This window comes from Schistocerca americana, chromosome 7, assembly GCF_021461395.2.
Source record: "Schistocerca americana isolate TAMUIC-IGC-003095 chromosome 7, iqSchAmer2.1, whole genome shotgun sequence".
Taxonomy (NCBI): domain Eukaryota; kingdom Metazoa; phylum Arthropoda; class Insecta; order Orthoptera; family Acrididae; genus Schistocerca; species Schistocerca americana.
In genome coordinates, this window is record NC_060125.1 from 34,025,817 (window position 1) to 34,047,581 (window position 21,765).

At 41.7% G+C, this 21,765-nt stretch overlaps 1 long non-coding RNA gene across 2 annotated transcripts; it reads left to right on the forward strand.

The window, feature by feature from the left end:
• The first annotated feature begins 503 nt into the window (after window positions 1–503).
• Window positions 504–20,772, forward strand: LOC124622284. 2 transcript variants are annotated; one of them, XR_006980613.1, is made up of 3 exons: window positions 504–608; window positions 9,085–9,377; window positions 20,339–20,772. It is a non-coding gene; the product is annotated as an uncharacterized LOC124622284 (long non-coding RNA). The 2 variants fall into 2 exon arrangements; XR_006980614.1 differs by lacking the exon at window positions 504–608 and adding an exon at window positions 8,692–9,004.
• Window positions 20,773–21,765: the final 993 nt, after the last annotated feature.

Consider the following 21,765-nt stretch of genomic DNA (forward strand, 5'->3'; position numbering starts at 1 on the left):
TTTCGTTATTACAGTTACAAAGTTATGCATGTTACAGGAACATGTTGTTGGCCATTTTCAGTACATCAGCAGCACCGCAATTTGAGCGAGTACTATATTTGTTATAGTTGCAGAAATAGCGAGGTTCAACAAATAACGTACAAGATAATTTGTTATGCACACCACATCCCGCAACTGTGAGTTGCCTTGGTAGTTAGTAAACACAGCTTGACAGTAACGAATAGTATATACAATATTATCGGAGAAACAGAGCGAGAGTTAGAAAGTGAAACACCGCTTTGCAAACCTTTCTTTTTGAAAAAAGTTCTGTAAAGCATGTCAACTACGCACACAATAATTCAATTAATCGGTATTCAAACATGAGTTGTTAAGCAATTTATATAGAACTATCGTATAGTACATACATCATGTGTGTTCATTTATCGTGTTGGCAATGCTAGTATTCAAATGTTTTCTCACACTCCGTTGTCAGGACAATACCACTGAAAGCATTTGAAATTTCTCAATTTTCACTCTAGCAGAAGGTAGTTTCGGACTTTGCCGATTATTACAAATGAGGCCTTATCACTGAAGTTTGTAACATCCGATATCAGCGGATAACTGCCATTGTGAGCATTATCATGTTACATACCCTTTACATAAAATATATTAGTAATTCTTAAATTTAGTTACAGACCATATATTGACCTTAACCATGCATAACAAGAAGTAATATGTTCGGAAGTATTCTCACCTGAAAAGCTATCAATCATGTACTGCAGAGTGAATCAGCCAGTCTACTCATTTTTATTTCCGCTTACTGGCAGTTATTCCCCCTCCTGCACAGGGCTAGTGATGACATCGCGTTCCTTTAACTGTCGCCCGTCGTTAAGCCATCCACAAGCAAAGTGAAGGCAAAAAATCTTGCATTCGCATATTGTTGCACAGTGCTAGGAGGTAGTGTGTTGAACACAAAAAATCGTGGCCGGTGCGGTGTGAGCATTGGGGTGGATGTGGATTTATTTATTTATTTCGTGTTCCATAGATCCATATGGGAACATATCCCTGGATATAGAACGAGTCAAGGTTTTTACAGATTATTGTTTTGTGCACATATACATTGATCTTATCATTAGATTAAAGAAACTGTGAAGTTTACCATATACCCTTAATATTAGTTAAGATACAAGACATCTGAAAGAATATACAGTCATACATAAATTTGGGTATTGTTCTTAAGTTATACAGGCATCATATACAGTTGTTGTTGTTGTGGTCTTCAGTCCTGAGACTGGTTTGATGCAGCTCTCCATGCTACTCTATCCTGTGCAAGCTTTTTCATCTCCCAGTACCTACTGCAACCTACATCCTTCTGAATCTGCTTAGTGTATTCATCTCTTGGTCTCCCTCTGCGATTTTTACCCTCTACGCTGCCCTCCAATACTAAATTGGTGATCCCTTGATGCCTCAGAACATGTCCTACCAACCGATGCCTTCTTCTGGTCAAGCTGTGCCACAAACTTCTCTTCTCCCCAATCCTATTCAATACTTCCTCATTAGTTACGTGATCTACCCATCTAATCTTCAGCATTCTTCTGTAGCACCACATTTCGAAAGCTTCTATTCTCTTCTTGTCCAAACTATTTATCGTCCATGTTTCACTTCCATACATGGCTACACTCCATACGAATACTTTCAGAAATGACTTCCTGACACTTAAATCAATACTGGATGTCAACAAATTTCTCTTCTTCAGAAACGCTCTCCTTGCCATTGCCAGCCTACATTTTATATCCTCTCTACTTCGACCATCATCAGTTATTTTGCTCCCCAAATAGCAAAACTCCTTTACTACTTTAAGTGCCTCATTTCCTAATCTAATTCCCTCAGCATCACCCGATTTAATTAGACTACATTCCATTATCCTTGTTTTGCTTTTGTTGATGATCATCTTATATCCTCCTTTCAAGACACTGTCCATTCCATTCAACTGCTCTTCCAAGTCCTTTGCTGTCTCTGACAGAATTACAATATCATCGGCAAACCTCAAAGTTTTTATTTCTTCTCCATGAATTTTAATACCTACTCCGAATTTTTCTTTTGTTTCCTTTACTGCTTGCTCAATATACAGATTGAACAACATCGGAGAGAGGCTACAACCCTGTCTTACTCCCTTCCCAACCACTGCTTCCCTTTCATGTCCCTCGACTCTTGTAACTGCCATCTGGTTTCTGTACAAATTGTAAATAGCCTTTCGCTCCCTGTATTTTACCCCTGCCACCTTTAGAATTTGAAAGAGAGTATTCCAGTCAACATTGTCAAAAGCTTTCTCTAAGTCTACAAATGCTAGAAACGTAGGTTTGCCTTTCCTTAATCTTTCTTCTAAGATAAGTCGTAAGGTCAGTATTGCCTCACGTGTTCCAGTGTTTCTACGGAATCCAAACTGATCTTCCCCGAGGTTGGCTTCTACTAGTTTTTCCATTCGTCTGTAAAGAATTCGTGTTAGTATTTTGCAGCTGTGACTTATTAAACTGATAGTTCGGTAATTTTCACATATGTCAACACCTGCTTTCTTTGGGATTGGAATTATTATATTCTTCTTGAAGTCTGAGGGTATTTCGCCTGTCTCATACATCTTGCTCACCAGATGGTAGAGTTTTGTCAGGACTGGCTCTCCCACGGCCGTCAGTAGTTCTAATGGAATATTGTCTACTCCGGGGGCCTTGTTTCGACTCAGGTCTTTCAGTGCTCTGTCAAACTCTTCACGCAGTATCGTATCTCCCATTTCATCTTCATCTACATCCTCTTCCATTTCCATAATATTGTCCTCAAGTACATCGCCCTTGTATAGACCCTCTATATACTCCTTCCACCTTTCTGCTTTCCCTTCTTTGCTTAGAACTGGGTTTCCATCTGAGCTCTTGATATTCATACAAGTCGTTCTCTTATCTCCAAAGGTCTCTTTAATTTTCCTGTAGGCGGTATCTATCTTACCCCTCGTGAGATAGGCCTCTACATCCTTACATTTGTCCTCTAGCCATCCCTGCTTAGCCATTTTGCACTTCCTGTCGATCTCATTTTTGAGACGTTTGTATTCCTTTTTGCCTGTTTCACTTACTGCATTTTTATATTTTCTCCTTTCATCAATTAAATTCAATATTTCTTCTGTTACCCAAGGATTTCTACTAGCCCTCGTCTTTTTACCTACTTGATCCTCTGCTGCCTTCACTACTTCATCCCTCAAATCTACCCATTCTTCTTCTACTGTATTTATTTCCCCCATTCCTGTCAATTGCTCCCTTATGCTCTCCCTGAATCTCTGTACAACCTCTGGTTCTTTTAGTTTATCCAGGTCCCATCTCCTTAATTTCCCACCTTTTTGCAGTTTCTTCAGTTTTAATCTACAGGTCATAACCAATAGATTGTGGTCAGAGTCGACATCTGCCCCTGGAAATGTCTTGCAATTTAAAACCTGGTTCCTAAATCTCTGTCTTACCATTATATAATCTGTCTGGTACCTTTTAGTATCTCCAGGGTTCTTCCATGTATACAACCTTCTTTCATGATTCTTAAACCAAGTGTTAGTTATGATTATGTTGTGCTCTGTGCAAAATTCTACCAGGCGGCTTCCTCTTCCATTTCTGTCCCCCAATCCATATTCACCTACTATGTTTCCTTCTCTCCCTTTTCCTACACTCGAATTCCAGTCACCCATGACTATTAAATTTTCGTCTCCCTTCACAATCTGAATAATTTCTTTTATTTCATCATACATTTCTTCAATTTCTTCGTCATCTGCAGAGCTAGTTGGCATATAAACTTGCACTACTGTAGTAGGTGTGGGCTTCGTATCTATCTTGGCCACAATAATGTGTTCACTATGCTGTTTGTAGTAGCTTACCCGCATTCCTATTTTCCTATTCATTATTAAACCTACTCCTGCATTCCCCCTATTTGATTTTGTGTTTATAACCCTGTAGTCACCTGACCAGAAGTCTTGTTCCTCCTGCCACCGAACTTCACTAATTCCCACTATATCTAACTTCAACCTATCCATTTCCCTTTTTAAATTTTCTAACCTACCTGCCTGATTAAGGGATCTGACATTCCACGCTCCGATCCGTAGAACACCAGTTTTCTTTCTCCTGATAACGACATCCTCTTGAGTAGTCCCCGCCCGGAGATCCGAATGGGGGACTATTTTACCTCCGGAATATTTTACCCAAGAGGACGCCATCATCATGTAATCATACAGTAAAGCTGCATGCCCTCGGGAAAAATTACGGCTGTAGTTTCCCCTTGCTTTCAGCCGTTCGCAGTACCAGCACAGCAAGGCCGTTTTGGTTATTGTTACAAGGCCAGATCAGTCAATCATCCAGACTGTTGCCCTTGCAACTACTGAAAAGGCTGCTGCCCCTCTTCAGGAACCACACGTTTGTCTGGCCTCTCAACAGATACCCCTCCGTTGTGGTTGCACCTACGGTACGGCTATCTGTATCGCTGAGGCACGCAAGCCTCCCCACCAACGGCAAGGTCCATGGTTCATGGGGGTCATATACAGACATACATAAATTTGGGTATTGTATTAAGTTACACTGTACTTACGGAGTATGATTAATCAATTGTAAAGGTCCCCCAGTAAGTTTTAAGCACAAACAAGAGATTTTGCTAAGAAATTCATTAATACTGTAACTAGACTCATCTAAAAGGAACTGCTTCAGATTTTCTTTAAACGTTGGCATGTTTCCAACCAGTTCTTTAATGAGCGGTGGGAGGGCATTAAAAATCTTGGTGCCACTGTATAAAACCCCCTTCTGGACCATGTTTTTCGTTTTTAGCTCATAATGGATATCCAGTTTTCTTTGGGTGTTATAACTGTGGTATGATTATGAATAAGATGCTATTTTTTGAAACAAAGCACATCAGGGAAAAAATATATTGGGCAGGTGTTGTAAGGATTTGTAGAGCTCTAAACAGATCCCTGCACGAGTGCCTAGGGTGTACTCCACACATAATTCTGATTGCTCGCTTCTGTGCATGGAACATTTTTTTGCTATTGGTTGATTTTCCCAAAATATTATACCATAGGCCATAAGTTGGTGAAAATAGCTAAAATATGCAGTTTTTATTGTGCTCATTTCCCTAGTGTCTGAAATTATTTTTAAGGCAAATGTTGCTGAGCTTAGCCTTTTGCACAGATCTTGAATATGGTGGTGCCACTTTGCTATCTATATGCAGATCCAAGAATTTGGAGGACTCAACCTTCAAAATCTCGTGCTCACCCATTTTTAGGTTCATTTCATTAGTAACATTTGTGTTAGAAGAGAAGTGAATGTAATTTGTCATTTTTAGGTTGACTGTAAGGCCACTGGTTTCAAACCAGTTTGTCAAATCTGCAAAAGCTTTATTTGCAGCCTCATTTGACATATTCCCTGAGAGATTATTAACTGATAACATGGTGTTGTCAGCAAACATGAGTATTTTCCCATGTTCTGTACGTAGTGCTAAGTTATTTATAAATATTAGAACGAGCAGTGGGCCCAGTACTGAGCCTTGAGGTACTCCTGCAGTAATGGAGCCCCATTCTGAAGATACCTGGCCACCATGCAGTCCTTCCACGATTACTTTCTGCTTTCTACCACACAGATAGGATTCAAGCCACGTGCCTACGGTTCCACCCATTCCTAGGGTCTTGGCTTTACTCAAGAGAATATGGTGACTTAAACTGTCAAAAGCTTTTGACAGGTCACAAAATATTCCAACCGTCATCATATTATTATTTATGGCTTCCATAACATTGTCAACAAAGGCATGTATTGCATCCACGGTTGATACCCCTTTCCAAAAGCCAAACTGGCTACTGCTGAGGATATTATATTTACTAAGATGCTCAACCATTCTGCTATGCATCAATTTCTCTAGTACCTTGGAGAAAACTGAGAGTAATGAGATTGGTTGATAGTTTGTAGCCTCAGTCTTTTCTCCCTTTTTATAAATTGGTCTTATAAGCCCATATTTTAGCCTGTTGGGAAAAACACCTTCTTCCAATGATGTATTACTAATATGGCAGAGGACTGTACTTATTTTTTTACAACAATATTTCAGTAACTTGCTGGAAGTGTTGTCAACTCCAGCAGAATTTTTACATTTTAAAGACAATCATTTTTTCTAATTCTATCACTGTAGCTTTTCGAAGATGCTTCTCATCTATTTTGTTAGTTAAGGTGTTATGCAAGTATTCTGTAGCATTCTTTACAGAACCCTGGCATCCCATTTGGTTGGTGACTGTTAGGAAATGATTGTTAAAGATATTAGCCACCATTTCGGGAGCATCCACCGAAAGGCTCCCAGTTCTTAAGCTAATCACTTCTTTGGCAGACAGGCTTTTCCCTGTCTCGCTTTTAACATATTTCCATATGGTTTTCATTTTGTTATTTGATTTGTCAATTTCCTTTTTTTAGATACATACTTTTAGATTGCTGGATCACCTTCATTCATATTCGTTACCTGTGTGTTATTTTTTCTCCAACGAATCGAAAACCTCGGCTTCTGGTGAAATTGTTCTCCAGTGCAAAATTACACTACATTCAATTTCCTACAAAAAGGGACTGTACTTTTCTTCCTCTTGGACCAATAATTTGGAACGGGTTAAAAACAACTATTAAATTGTGTACCATATCTAACTGCAGTAGAGGCATACTAATGGATAAATTGTGTTCCAGGGGTGAAACAGGCTGGGCTGTGGGAGGTGTGTGGAGTAGAGTGTGAGTGAAGGTAGCTCACTGCACTGTGTTTGTGCACTTCCCACCTCCATAGGTCTACAAATCTGAAGGTGGAGCTGGTGATTCTCCACTCTATCTCGTCCACTGCGTCACAAGAAGCAACTACAGAGTATATCACAAACTTATATGGCCCCTCTGTAGTGCACTATATGAATCACTGCCGACACAGTGCACAGACACGCTCGAGGAGGGTTTAGTTTGCACAACGTGCATTAACACTACATGGAATGCGAATATAAGGTACTAATAACACTAATACAGGTAATGAATATGAACAGAATCTACTTTAATCTCTGCATACTGTGCTACACTGCTACAGGAGAAATTGGTTCTTTATGGTTCTGTTCAGAAGACGTAGTGTTCTTCTAAGAAAGATCACTTCCACCATTGTGAGTACTGCTCACTTCTCTGTTTACAGACAGGCTGTAACTGCCCTGTGTTTCGTGTCCACTTATCTTTTGCTGATAGACAAAATAGCTTTGATGAACTTGTGTTTAATATAATCCATTATGGAGTCGAGGTAGCAGTTTTCGTTATACTGGTTATCACTGTTAACATTCAACCGCGATTCTTATACATATATTTTAACAGCGCGTTTCAAGATATGATGATGAGAGCATTGTCTCTTGAAACGCGTTGTTAAAATATATGTATAAGAATCGCGGTTGAATGCTAACAGTGATAACCAGAACTTGTGTTTATATAGTGAAGTTATTTCCTGTTTGGAAAGGGAGTAGGCCTATTTATTTGAAGGTGTTAAGTGAGCTATTATGTTGTCAGTTACTTATGTGGTGTTGGTGGGAAAGGGACTGGACTGTAAAAAGTGGCACCCTGCTGCTGTGTATTGTAAAACTGTGTAATTGTGTTTTAGGCACTTGGTGGTGAATTAATGGATGACTAAAAATGTTACTGCACTTCTCTCCCATTAATTGTGTTACAGGTAGACTGCATAAATATTTTCCATTCATAATTCATGAATTGCTGCATTTGCAGAGTGGGCTGCACCGAGTGGAACCACTTAACGCACATCCACAGTACATCTTCCGAGATAGGTGTGGCTATGTCTGATGGAATGTGACTGTTAATATTGAAGTCTATAACAGTTATCTGCTGTAACGCATTGCTTGACTTATGTTGAAATATCTGAACAACTGTTATAGTCTTGGTGACCTACTTTTGTTGCAGTGGATTAAGCCTCTGAGCCTCATCGTATTTTTGGAGAACTGAGGCAGGGTGATGCATTTGATAACCCTCGTGCTGTGAAAAGTATTCCAGCTTGTGACAATGAAATCTATGATGTCCTGTACATATTGACAGTGTGTCCTATTTGGAAGAGTCTCTTCAGCGTGGTAGACAATTGACAGTTCCAGCTGTTGAACTTTTTTACATGATATGAGTAGCGCACTCAACAACTGCAAATAAGTACCCAGTAAACTGAAAATAACTCCACTGTGTAAACATGAGTTCAGTGAAGCTATTCTGTCCATTTGCATAATACAAATGGACAGGAAATGCTGGGGAGCAGCACCTGTGGTGGGGGAAGCTGCCTTTCCCGTAACGGATCACTAAGAATCAGTTTCTCCTCTTGCAGTGTAGAACATTGTGCAGAGATTTACATACGTCCAGTTCATGTACATTCCCTGCATTAGTGTTGTTAGTAACTTGTATCTGCATTCTGTGTAGTGTTAACTCATTTTGTGCAAAATAAACCCTCCCCGTGGACATCTGCACGCTGTGTCACCAGCGATTCGTGTGGCGTATTGTGGACGGAAAACTTTGTGATGTACCCTGTAGTTGCTTCTTGTGATGTAGCGAGGGGGATCACCTGCTTAACCTTCAGTTTGCTTACCTAGGAAGGAGGGAAGTACATTAATTTTTTACCATTGGAACAATATTTTTAGTGCCATAATTTGCAATTTTTAGTCCTAGAGAAAAAGTGACTAGAACCTTTTTTGGCAGGGAAGTGAATGCAGGTTAATTTTGTATTGGGGAAGAATTTCCCCAGGATCCGTTGTTTTTGAGTCATTCAAGAACAAAAATAAAAAATTACCTTTAAACCTACCCCCACACCAATGCTCACACTCCACAGGTCAGGGTTTTTAGTACAATGTTTGTGACAATATATCCTAGAACTGTGTAAAACTTTGTGACTACGTGACTTTTCCCCTAATTTTCCTTCATTGACTGGACTAAATGTTAGTGTTTGGAACTGACACAGATAGTGAAGGGCTTCATCATCAAAGGTAGTGTTGAGATGTGTATGTAAGTAAACTGGTTTTCAGAATTTTTGGTGTTACCGTTGTTTGTATTTTTGCACGATAAGGCATTTAGCGACAGCTGTAAACAGAATGGCAGAAGAACCTTTTGAGAGGACGGAAAAGAAACCCGAGCCTGTCAGCATTACCTCCCCTGAAATGTAAGAAACTGGTGGATTCCAAGACAAAATTGTGGAAAATGGAGACATCTTCAAATAACAGAAAGAAATAAAGGCTGAAGAGGCAGGATCACAGATGTCAGATGAAAGTTACCGCAAAAAAGGTTAAGTTGGAAAAGAGTGAAAATGAAAATGGATGCTTGTGCAGTGACTGAAGTTGAAGTCATAAATTGAGGATGATGGTGAGTAGTTCATATAATGTGTAATGCTACCTACATTTGAACTGTTGGCCTAAAGTGCACTTACAGTATACTTCAGGCTCTTGAGTTGCATGCTGCTGTTGGCAGATTGTATATCTCTGTTTAGCAATGGAGCTGTTAAGGAGCACATAACTGTGCTAACAACACATTAAAGAACCATGTAGGCCTACTGTATACAGATTGTCCACATTGTGTAGTTATTTAGATTGAGGTGTAGTTTCTTAATAGATGGCTAATGTGCTACTCAGTATCAAAAAGTAATTTGTGTTTTTATCTTATCGGTTTTGTTTGAAATGCACAAACGAGGAGCCACAGTTAGTTGCTTGAACCTTTAACATTAAAGTCCTGTTGCATTATAAGGGAAATATATTTGCTACCAGTGAATGTTAATTTTTATTCCACGCACTCTCCGTTGACATTCTTAACTGCGAAAATAACAGTATTGGAGAATTGTACATAAATGTGTTGTCAAGGCAACACACTTCTAAAGACCAAGAGTAAAAGAAGTCAGATACAATGCACACTTAAAATTTACATTCCTCATTTGCCAGAGGAAAACTTCAGAATTGGGTGGTTGCTTTTACCAAACGATGCAGAACATTGAAGTTGTAGGTTGCCTCTTTTGCTATTTAACCACTGTATGCACTGGAATCTGTAATGAAAAATCTGTTACCTGGTGCCCTTTTGTGAGACTTACATTCATTTCTTTTTTTGTGACTCTTTATTATGTTGTATTTTAAATGTAGGCATACTTTGTGGCCTTCAGTCCAAAGGATGGTTTGATGTAGCTGGTTTGATACTAGCCAATCATGTGCAGACCTCTTAATCTATGTATAAATACTGCAGCTACATCAATTTGAACCTGCTTACTGTGTTCGTGACATGCACCACCTGTACAATTTTTACTCCCCCCCCCCCCCCCACTTCCCTCCATTAACAAATTGTATTTGCCACAATGCCTCTGGATGTGTCCTATCAACTGATCCATTCCTTTCGTTACACTGTGCCACAAATTTCTTGTCGTCCACAACTCTTTTGTGCATGGTGGGCACGTGACCCCGAGCTCGTGCAACTCTCTTTCCTTTCTGGGCTGCGTGCCTTCCCTTTCCACATCCCTTCCTGTCCCCGACCCTCCTCCTCCCCCCCTCCCCCCTTTTCCCTTCCCCTTCCCCTTCCCCTTCCCCTTCTCCTTCTCTTTGGGAGTCTGTTTTGCGCCTACATCCAGAGATGGACACTTGTGAACGAATGAAGTGATTTCTCTTCTTTTATCTCTACAATGTAACATATCTGCCCTTACTTTGCCCTTCTCTTTTCTCGATTCTTCTCTTTCCCTTCTTCTCAGCTGCAGCGCTTGAGAATTCTTCTCTACTTTCCTTTTCTTTCTTTCCTCCCTGTGCCTGTCTGAAGACCAACCCACACGTAGCCGGTGACGGGGTAACGGGTAATTCCCCACCCCAGATAGACAAGTAGGACACGTACGTACCCCCTGGTAAAGGCCAGGCCCGAGGAGGGGCGGTTACCCGAGTTGGTACTTTCCGAACGTGCCGATCGGTCCTTCCGTCCGTTTCTCGGGAGGTGTGGCCTGAGGTGTACACAATCACCTAAGGCGGGAGTGCCCTCAGAGAGGGCTCCCACTAGGAAGGAGAACGCCATCAGAGACGCCAGTAATCATGGTGGATACTTTTGCAATGGTTTCTTCTAATTCTAAAACTTCTGCCCACAAGAGAAAGCTAGACGAGTCTCAGCCACGGACAATTCTTCTGTCAGTGCCAAAGTTCCTAGTCATTTCTCAGTCTGACGAAGGTCGAGACTTCTCGACAGTCGACCCTTTCATTATTCAGAAAGGTGTCAATGCAATTGCAGGTCCTGTAAAGTCATGTTCCTGGATACGAAATGGCACTTTGTTGCTAGAAGCAGATAGTGCCCTCCAGGCACATAAATTGCTTCAAACTACGCTGCTACACACCTCCCCTATCCAGGCGGGAGCACACCGTACTTTAAGCTCATCACGTGGTGTGGTTTATACAAGATCACACAACGGATTATCAAATGAGAACATTAAAAATTACCTGTCTGATCAGGGAGTAATGGCCGTACAATGAGTCACGAAAAGGGTTGAGAAGGAATTGGTGCCAATCCGCACTCTCTTTTTGATGTTTGACAGAGTTCAACTTCCATTGAACATTAAAGCAGGATATTTTCAGTTCATGTTTACCATCCCCGACCCTATGCATTGCTATCGGTGTCAGAGGTTTAATCACACCAGCCAGTCATGTTCCAATATGGCCAAACGTGTAACCTGTGGCAGGGATGCCCATGAGGGTGCTTGTCCACCTCCATCCCCTTGTTGCATCAACTGTATGGGCGACCATGCTGCTTCCTCTATAGATTGCCCCATTTTCAAAGACAAACGGTTATTTCAGGAAATCAGAGTGAAGGAAAAGGTGTCGATCTTTGCTGCTCGAAAGTTATTCGCCAGTCGAAAGCCCACTGTGCCTCACGCAGGTAAATACAGCACTGTCCTTGCCTCTCCTCGGCCAACAAAGGAGGCGGCCACGCAGACTTGTGATCTCACCTTTAGTGCCACGGTCGTCAGATCGGCCAGTGCAAAGATCACCCCTTCAACTTCCCCACTCTATGGCTCACCCTTCATCGGGCTCTGCTAAATCACAAGCCCCAAAATCAGACAGCCAGACTTCCAAAAAAGAGCCTACTCGTGAAGATTTTTTACGTACCCCGACTTCACAACCGTCGATCCCTCCCTCATCTCAACGTCCTGTTTCCAAGAAGGCTAATTAGAAACCCAGTTCCTCTCCTTCTCCGCCACGGCGTGTCTCATCTACAGCACCACCTGGCGGTCACCGCGATTGGCCATCTTCTGTGTGGCCCAGGCGCACTGCTGGCGGCCGATCAACCGGCCGATTGCTGGTGGCAGCAGCTGCTGCCGAACAACCTATGGATCGGGATCTTCTGCCTTCGGCTGAATGCTGTTCCACGCTGTCGGTCACTGGCTCTGAGCAGTCGTTGAGTTGACGGCAACCTTGGTCACATTCTTCCCTTTTCTGTCCACCCGATGTCCATTATCCATTGGAATATCCGTGGCATTCGAGCCAGTTGGGATGAATTGTCGATCCTCTTACGATCCTACTCGCCGGTCATCTTCTGTCATCAGGAAACAAAGCTGCGTCCCCGCGATCACATTGTTTTTCCTTATTTTAAGTGAATCTGATTTGATCTCCCCTCTGTTGATGGCACTCCAGCATATGGAGGACTCATGACTCTTCTCCATGTTCCTTCCAAACTGTTGCTGTCCATCTTTCCCTTTCTGGATACACCTTCTCTCTTTGTGCTGTATACATTCCATCGTCCACACCAATGGCAAGAGCTGATCTCCCTCATCTTCTTCGTCAGCTTCCGCCCCCCTATTTGCTGGTTGGGGACTTCAATCCCCACCACCTACTTTGTGGACCTCTGCGTCCTTGTCCGAGAGTCTCCCTGTTGATTGACCTCTTCCACCAAGTGGATGTTGTTTGCCTCAACGCTGGGGAACCTACATTTTTGTGTGCCTCCATATCAACCTACTCATTTGGACCTTTCGGTCAGTACTGTTCAGCTAGCTTGGCACTTTGAATGGTTCCCTCTTGCCAATAAATACTCGAGTGACCATTTTCCATGTGTCCTTCGATTACAGCCACAATTGCCATCTATGCGCCCAAGACACTGGAAGTTTTCTTAAGCCGATTGGACGCTTTTCTCCTATCTAGCAACATTTGATGACCGTCAATTTCCTAGCATCGATTATCAGGTCACTCGTGTTACAGAAGTTTTTCTTACAGCCACAGAATGTTCGATACCTCGTAGTTCCCCTTTGCCCCAGTGCCCCCCAGTTCCTCGGTGGAACGAGGTGTGCCATGACGCGATACGCGAGTGGAGACGTGCTCTTCGTGTTTGCCGCCATCATCCTACGTTGGCCAACTGTATCTGCTATAAGCAGTTACGTGCGCGATGCCTTCACATCATATACGACTGCAAGAAGGCAAGCTGGAATTTCTTTAGCAGCTCATTTAATACCTTCACTCCCTCATCAATTGTTTGGAGTCAATCTGACAGATATCCGTCACTTCCAGTTTTCCCCCAACCTCTGGGCTAACTGTCATGCAGGATACCTTAGTGTACCCAGTCGCAATCTCTAAGTCATTGGGTCAACACTTTGCTGAAATTTTGAGCTCTTTGAATTACCCACCAGTCTTTCTCCTGAAGAAATGGGTTGCGGAAGAGCGACCAGCGACCTCTTGCTTTTTCCTCTCAATATCGTGAAAGGTATAATGCCGTTCTTTCTATGCGGGAACTCAGACATGCATTCTCCTCCTCTCGCTCTTCTGCTCTGGGAGCAGATGGTATCCACGTCCACATGTTGCTGCATCTATCATACACTTGTCTGTGCAACCTCCTTCGCCTTCATAATCAACTTTTGTGTTGACAGTACCTTTCCCAGAAAATAGCGGGAAGCTATTGTCATACCTGTTCCGAAACCTGGAAAGGACAAACATCTCCCCTCCAACTATCGCCCAATCTCTTTCACGAGTAGTGTTTGTAAGGTTTTGGAGCATATGGTAAATAGCCATTTAGGCTGGTGGCTGTGGTCCCAAAACCTTTTAACAACAGCCCGATGCGGTTTCTGAAAGCATCGTTCGACAGTTGACCATCTTGTTGCTCTGTCCACTTATATCATGAACAATTTTCTCAGCAAACACCAAACGATAGCTATATTTTTTGATACGGAGAGGGCATACGACACCTGTTGGAGGACAGGCATCCTCTGCATGCTGTTCTCTTGGGGCTTTCAAGGTCGGCTACTCCGTTTCATCCGTGAATTTATGACAGAGCACACATTTGAGGTGCAGGTGAACACTACTCTATCCCGTACTTTCTCTCAAGAAAAAGGGGTGCCCCTGGGCTCCGTGCTAAGCGTTGTACTGTTTGCCATCACCACAAATCCAATTATGGATTGTCTACTTTCCGATGTCTCGGGCTTCCTCTTTCTCGATGACTTTGCAGTCTACTACACCTCTCAACAGACCAGCCTTCTCGAATGACGTCATCAAGGATGCCTCGATTGCCTCCATTCGTGGAGCATCAAAACCAGTTTCCAATTTTCTCCCAGTAAGACTGTCTGTGTAAATTTTTGGCGTGGTATGGAGTTTTATCTGCCATCTTTACATCTAGGCCCTGTTGACCTTCCATTCACAGATGTCGCCAATTTTTTGGGACTTATGTTTGACAGAAAACTGTGCTGGTCTTCCCACATTTCATATCTTTCGGCTCGCTGTCTGCGATCCCTCAACACCCTCTGTGCTCTGCTCCTGGGCAACGGACAGAGTGATCCTCCTCCGCCTATGCTGCGCCTTACTGTGCTCAAAATTGGACCATGGAAGCATAGTTTACTCCTCTGCACAGCCGTCTATTCTTCAGTGTCTCGACTCTGTCCACCACCGTGGATTGCATTTAGCATCTGGAGCTTTTTACACCAGCCCCATGGAGAGCCTTTACGCTGAAACTGCTGAACCTCCGCTGTCCGATCAGTGAGCTGTCTGAGTCATTTTGATAGTCATCTGTCTTCCATGCCTGCTAATCTGACCCGTGTTCCCCCCCCCCCCCCCCCCCCGACGCCTCCTTGAATTTAGGGTATGCAGGCAACCCTTCCTCTCTGCTGCCACCAGGAGTCCACTTCTGTCAACTGCTACATTCACTTTCCTTCCAATTTCCTAAAACCTTTCTGACAAATAGGAGTATGCTGCCACCTTGGCCCCACCCCTGGACATGCCTTCTCTGTGACCTTTGTCAGCTTCCCAAGGATAGTACCCCTCCCCCTAGTTTATCGTTGGGCATTAGCTGCTCTATGCACACAAATGGAGGATGCCACATTTATTTATACTGACGGCTCCAAGACCACCTTTGGTGTCAGGAAAGCCTATATTATTGACGACACCCCTATTAAATTTCAGTTTCCTGACCAGTGTTCAGTTTTTACTGCTGTTCTCCGTGCTGTCCAATACATCTGTTGCCGTCAGCGGATACAGTATATTATATGCTAGTATTCGCTGAGCTCTCTTCTCAATCTCCAAGCTCTTTATCCTGTCCACCCTCTGGTCCACCAGATTCAGGCCTGCCTCCATATGCTCCACTTGGGGGGAATCTCTGTGGCATTTCTCTGGATCCCAGGGCATGTTGGTATATGTGGAAAGAGGCAGCCCATATAGTGGCGAAGGTTGCTCTCTGTATTCCTCAGCCCGCCGTTTGCACGGTTCCGTTTGCTGGTCTACAGAGCATTTTATATTGTTGTGTTACTCTTTTATGGCACACTCATTGGTCTGCACTTCAGGATAATAAATTGTGGGTCATAAAACCTCTTCCCTGTGCTTAGACCTCTTCCGTCTGGCCCTGTTGTTGGGAGGAGGTAACTTTAACTTGACTCTGGATTGGGCATTGTCTTTTTAGCCATTGAGATCTTTTAAGTGGCGCTCCTCCTCTGCTTTGTCCCCACTGCTCTCAGTCGTGGATGGTGAGACACCTGTTACTTCAGTGCCCCTATTTTAAACCACTTTGTGCCCGTTTACAGCTGTTTCCCGATATATCTTCCATTTTAGCAGATGACTCGTGCTCAGCTGATCGTGTCCTTGAGTTTATAAGTGTGAGTGAGATGACATTGGTCATTTGAAACTCTTTTTGGGGAAAACAACCCCCTCTTCAATAGCACTTTTCTAAGATTTCCTTCTGTTTTTTTAGTTTTCCTCCTCATTAAGTTTCGCTCCCATTGATGCTGATTTCAATTCCTGTTTTATCCTTCACTAAGTCACAAATGGGCGCTTATGACCATAGCTATTTTGTGCACTGAAACTTTTTTTAATCGTATTGACCAACTAGGATCATGTTAACAACTTCAGTTCCTCATCTTCCTTTGTTATTTTCTATTTTTCCAGTATTCCCTCATTTTCTCTCCATAAAGTCTCTTCATTTCTTCTGTCCATGTTGTTCCCCATATTTTATTTCTTCTGCTTTGAATGCCTCCCAAATTTAGTATTTTATTTTTAAAACAGTTTCTTTCTGCTATTTCTGGTTCTTTAATGTTGTTTCTTTCTAGATCTTTCCTTACTACTGTAATCCATGCTATTGTCGATTTCTTCTTTCAGAAATATAGCAGTATTTGCTTTGTTAGTTTATTTCCATCCATTCGGTAGAGGTGTCCAAAAAAGGTTAATCTTTGTGTGGCCATTACTTCATATATTTCCTTTATATTTTTGTAGATCTCCTCATTACTTCTTATATTCCAACCATCTGCAGTTTTTATTGCAGTTGTTATTTTTCTAATAATCCTTCTTTTGAGAACCTCTAATCTGTCCATCTTATAGTTCATTTTTAGGCATTAAGATCCATATAAACATTCTGGTCGAACCAGTGTGGTGTGGGGTTTTAGTTTTGTTTTTCTAGATATACATTTCTTGTTGTAAATATTTTTGGTCAAACCCTATGCTCTTTCCATTTTGTTAATCCTTACATCTATTGCAGATTTTTGTAGTCCATTCTGTTGAATAGTCTCCCAAGATATGTATATTTATTTACTCGCTCTATTTTACCTATTTGTTTTGCTGTGAATTTTGGCACATTTTTTATACTTGTCATGAATTTTGTTTTTTTCCAGCTGAAATTTTGAAACCAGTTCTGTTTGCTATTTATTCCAGAAGGTTTATCTGAAGAACAGCTTTTGTCAGGTTTTCTGAAAGTATTGCAAAATCATCCACAAAAGCCAAGCAGTTTACCTTAATTCCATTTGTTTTCCTTCCCAGATTCATTGGTTCAATTTTGTGATTTGTTTAGCTCCGAATTTCAGATCCTTACAGTTTTTTCTAGAACACAATTAAACAGTAAATCACCTTATTTTATTTTTATTTTTTAAGTTCTTATCACCAAACCTCAAAATTTTTATTTCTTTTCCCGAAACTTTAATTTGTTCAGAAAATTTTTCTTTGGTTTCCTGTACTGCATGTTCATCATACAGTCCAAATGATAGGGTATAGACCACAACCCTGTCTCACTCCCTTCCCAACCAGTGGTTCCCTTTTGTGCTCCATGACTCTTATAACTGCCATTTGGTTCCTGTAGAAATTCTGAATAGCATTTCACTTCCTGTATTTTACCCTTGCTTCTTTCAGAATTTAAAAGAGTGTATTCCAGTCAGCAATGTCAAAAACTTTCTGTAGGTTTACAAATCATATAAGTGTAAGTTTGCCTTTCCTTATGCAGTCTTTTAAGATAAGTCACAGGGTCAGTATTGCCTTGCCTGTCCCTACATTTTTCTGGAAATCAAATTGATTTTCCCCAAGGTAGGCATCTACCAGTTTTCCATTCTTCTGTAAATAATTTTTGTTAGTATTTTGCAACTATGACTTAGTAGCGTGATAGTTTGGTAACATCCACACCTGTCAGCACCTGCTTTATTCACAATTGGAATTATTACATTCTTCATGAAGTCTGAGGGTATTTCGCCTGTCTCACACATCATGCATGCCAGATGGAATAGTTTTGTTGTGGCTGGGTCTCCCAAAGCTATCAGCGGTTCTGACAGAATGTTGTCTACTCCAGGGGCCTTGTTTCGCCTTAGTTCTTTCAGTGCTCTGTCAGTCTTCCCGCAGTATAATGTCTCCCACCCCATCTTCATCAGCATCCCCTTCCCTTTCTACAATACTGTATTCATGTTCATTTCCTTTGTAGAACTCATCTATATATTGGCTCCACCTTTCAGCTTTCCTTTCTTTGTTCAGTACTGCTTTTCCTTCTGAGCTCTCGATATTCAGAGAGCTGCTTCTCTTTTTGCCAAAGGTCTCTTTAATTTTCCTGTAGGTGGCATCTATCTTTCCCTCAGTTATGCAGGCTTATAACGGCTTGCATTGTCCTCTAGCCATTCCTGCTTAGTCATTTAGCACTTTCTGTCAATCTCATTCTTTAGACATCTGTATTCCATTGCACCCAGTTCATTTGCTGCATTTTATGTTTTCTCCTTTCATCATTTAAATTCAGTGTCTGCTGTGTTATCCAAGGATCCTATTAGCCCTTCGTTGTTTGCCTATTTGATCCCCTGCTGCCTTGACTATTTCATCTGTCAAAGCTACCCATTCATTTTCTGCTGTTTCAGTCAAAGGTTGCCTAATTCTCCCTTTGAAACTCTCAGTAATCTTCGGTTCTTTCAACTTATCCAGGTTCCATCTCCATAATTTCCTATCATTTTGTGATTTATTGAGTTTTAATCTACAGTTCATAAAAAATAAATTGTGGTCAGAGCCCACATCTGTCCCTGGAAATGTCTTACAGTATAAATGCGGTTCCAAAATCTCGTGTCTTACCATTATGTTAGGTGACACATTTGAGATGTTGGAAAAGTAAAGCACTATATACAAGAAAGTGTGCAAACTTGTTGCTTATTAGCAGCACATACATGTGGAGGGGAGGCTGGACTTTGTGTCTGAAATTTGTCACACAGCACATTAGCTCTCAACATGTCGGTCACTGCAAATGGGGCACATATTGTGCCTCGGGGGTGTGCAGCATTCCTGGAGTGATTTGATAAAAGGCTACTGTAACATGACTCTGTAGGTCAGTCAGATTCTGCGGTTTTTATGGAAATAATGTTGATGTTAGGCCGGAATATTAAAGGCTGTGGGAGGGGTCTACCAAACCCACACTGGCGATCGTTGAATATCTGAATATCTGGTTTAATTGTCCTCACACAATGACATCCAAGTGTGCTGGAGCACCATCATGTTGATAGACATCGATGTCCAGTATCCCATCTTTCTGTAATTGATAAATGACATACTGGTCAATTATTTCCAGGTAATTGAGAGCACAAACAGTCTCCTCCACAAGAAAGAATGGGCTGATAACACTGCACCGACACCTGAAAACTCCCTGGGTCTCTACAACACTCGAAAATTTTTTAGGCCACATGCCACATTGACTACGTTGTTGCTTTGTAACAACCATTTTCACTTACAAGGTAGCACACTCAGCGTGTGTTGACTGTTGTCACCTCTGTAGGTTGTACAATGTGCTTCTGACATCTGCTGTTTGCACTGTGAACTAGGTGCTGACAGCTTGCCTCACAAAGCATGGTCATTCATTGTTAACTCGCCCCATTTTCATGTACTTTGCAGAAAATCGCTTGGAGATTTATTCACTAACTTAATAAATATAATGCAATACTCTTATGACGTCTTAGATGGATCACCCTGTACAATCAATCTGAAACTTGCCATTGTCTCCAGGTCTCTTGCACATATACAACCTTCTTAGACGATTCTTAAACCAGATTACAATGAAATGAACACCCTTAGCTGCTTACAGGCATTGACATACGTCAACGGGGACAGATGAAAATGTGTGCCCTGACCGGGACCTGAACCCGGGATCTCCTGCTTACATGGCAGACGCTCTATCCATCTGAGTCACCGAGGACACAGAGGATAGCGCGACTGCAGGGATTTATCTCTGGCATGCCTCCCGCGAAACCCACATTCTCTACGTATTGTCCCGCACTACATTCATCGGGGCACACATTTTCATCTGTTCCCGTTGATGTATGTCAACGCCTGTAAGCAGCTAAGGGTGTTCATTTCATTGTAATTTCATTCTAATGAGCTGCACGGTCACCGATGGTATCTGTTCTTTTGGACATGTCCGAAAGAACTGATACCCTCTCAGTAAATCTTAAAATTTTGCACAGGACATAAAATCACTGCTAACATCTGGTTTATCAGGCACATTTCTTTTTCATACCTTTCCCTGTCCATGTTTTTCTACTATTTTTCCTTCTCTTCCCTTTCCTACTATACCAAATTGCATGTTTGAAGGCACTGTACACTCTCTAAACTAAATGTTTTTATTTTCAGAAGCTACACGAAAAAGCTCTCAGCTCTACAGTCCGAGTCTGACCGACTTGTCCGACGAGCCACTGTCGGCGGCACTGCGATCGCAGGCCCCTCACGGTGTGCGCTTACTCAGGCAAGTGTCGCGGGGATTTGTTAATGTAGAGGCTGACTGTACGCTGTAGGTGTCTGCAGACTTCCATCATTAGAGGAACAGTTCTATGAACAGTACATGCCATTCTTGGGAGTGTGGACCACTTCGTTGGTTACTCGAGTTCCTCATCTGACCCCAGAACTGTCATTTACTGCAGCTAGGCATTTAGCACTAATAAAATGTGAGTTACATAAAATGGAAGTGTCCGACATATCAGCAGCCGTGAAGATATGAAAATTTAAAGGTATCTCCATTTTGAGCAGTACAAACTTTAGAATTATTATTCTAATTTGTTAATCCTGTGGTGTAGTCCATGTACTGTGTGAAAGTGACTTGTCAACATATGATCGAAGAACATTTATTATAAACTTTCCTGGTGATCTCAGTGAACTGCATTTGGTAATATCAAGACCTATGAACTGGTTAAGAGACTTACTCAGTTATAAAACTTTTGTGCCTGTGTTTGTTTATATTATGCATTATATGTATATTTAACCAATTGTATAAGAAATCTTTAAATAAGAATGTAAAATGACTGTGTAAACTTGTGACTAGTAATAATTGAAGGTTATTGGCAACGAAATGTTGTTGTAAGCTTGTAGTGTATCTTACGGAATATGCCCATGACACAGGCAAGTCCTAGGAGCAATACACATTGGGTTCAGAGCTGGCTAGAAATAACTTTTTCAGTTATTTTGAAATTTAACTTAGTCATCTGCCAGAATGCCTATGATGTTGGGGGCTAGAATAAATCTGCAGTAACTCATTTTCTGTTGTAAAAGGCAAATAAAAGGTGTCTTATACCTAGCAAAGGTTTTACGTTGGTGAATCAACTGTTATTGAGACGACCTTTCCATCAACCTTTTTGCTTAATTATACATGGATCTTCTTAGGGTTTGTTGTACACTTTTCTAAATTTCAAAGAAGTATGGGTTTTCTGGGTAAGGACACCTTACATGTTGTGTAATCTATCCACCATGTGCTATGATCTCCTGCACCTACTATTAGAGTGGATTTACGTCTGCACCTGAGATCCAGCACAGTACGAGGGCAGTTCAATAAGTAATGCAACACATTTTTTTTCTGAAACAGGGGTTGTTTTATTCAGCATGGAAATACACCAGGTTATTCCCCAATCTTTTAGCTACACAACACTATTTTTCAACGTAATCTCCATTCAATGCTACGGCCTTACACCACCTTGAAATGAGGGCCTGTATGCCTGCACGGTACCATTCCACTGGTCGATGTCGGAGCCAACGTCGTACTGCATCAATAACTTCTTCATCATCCGCAT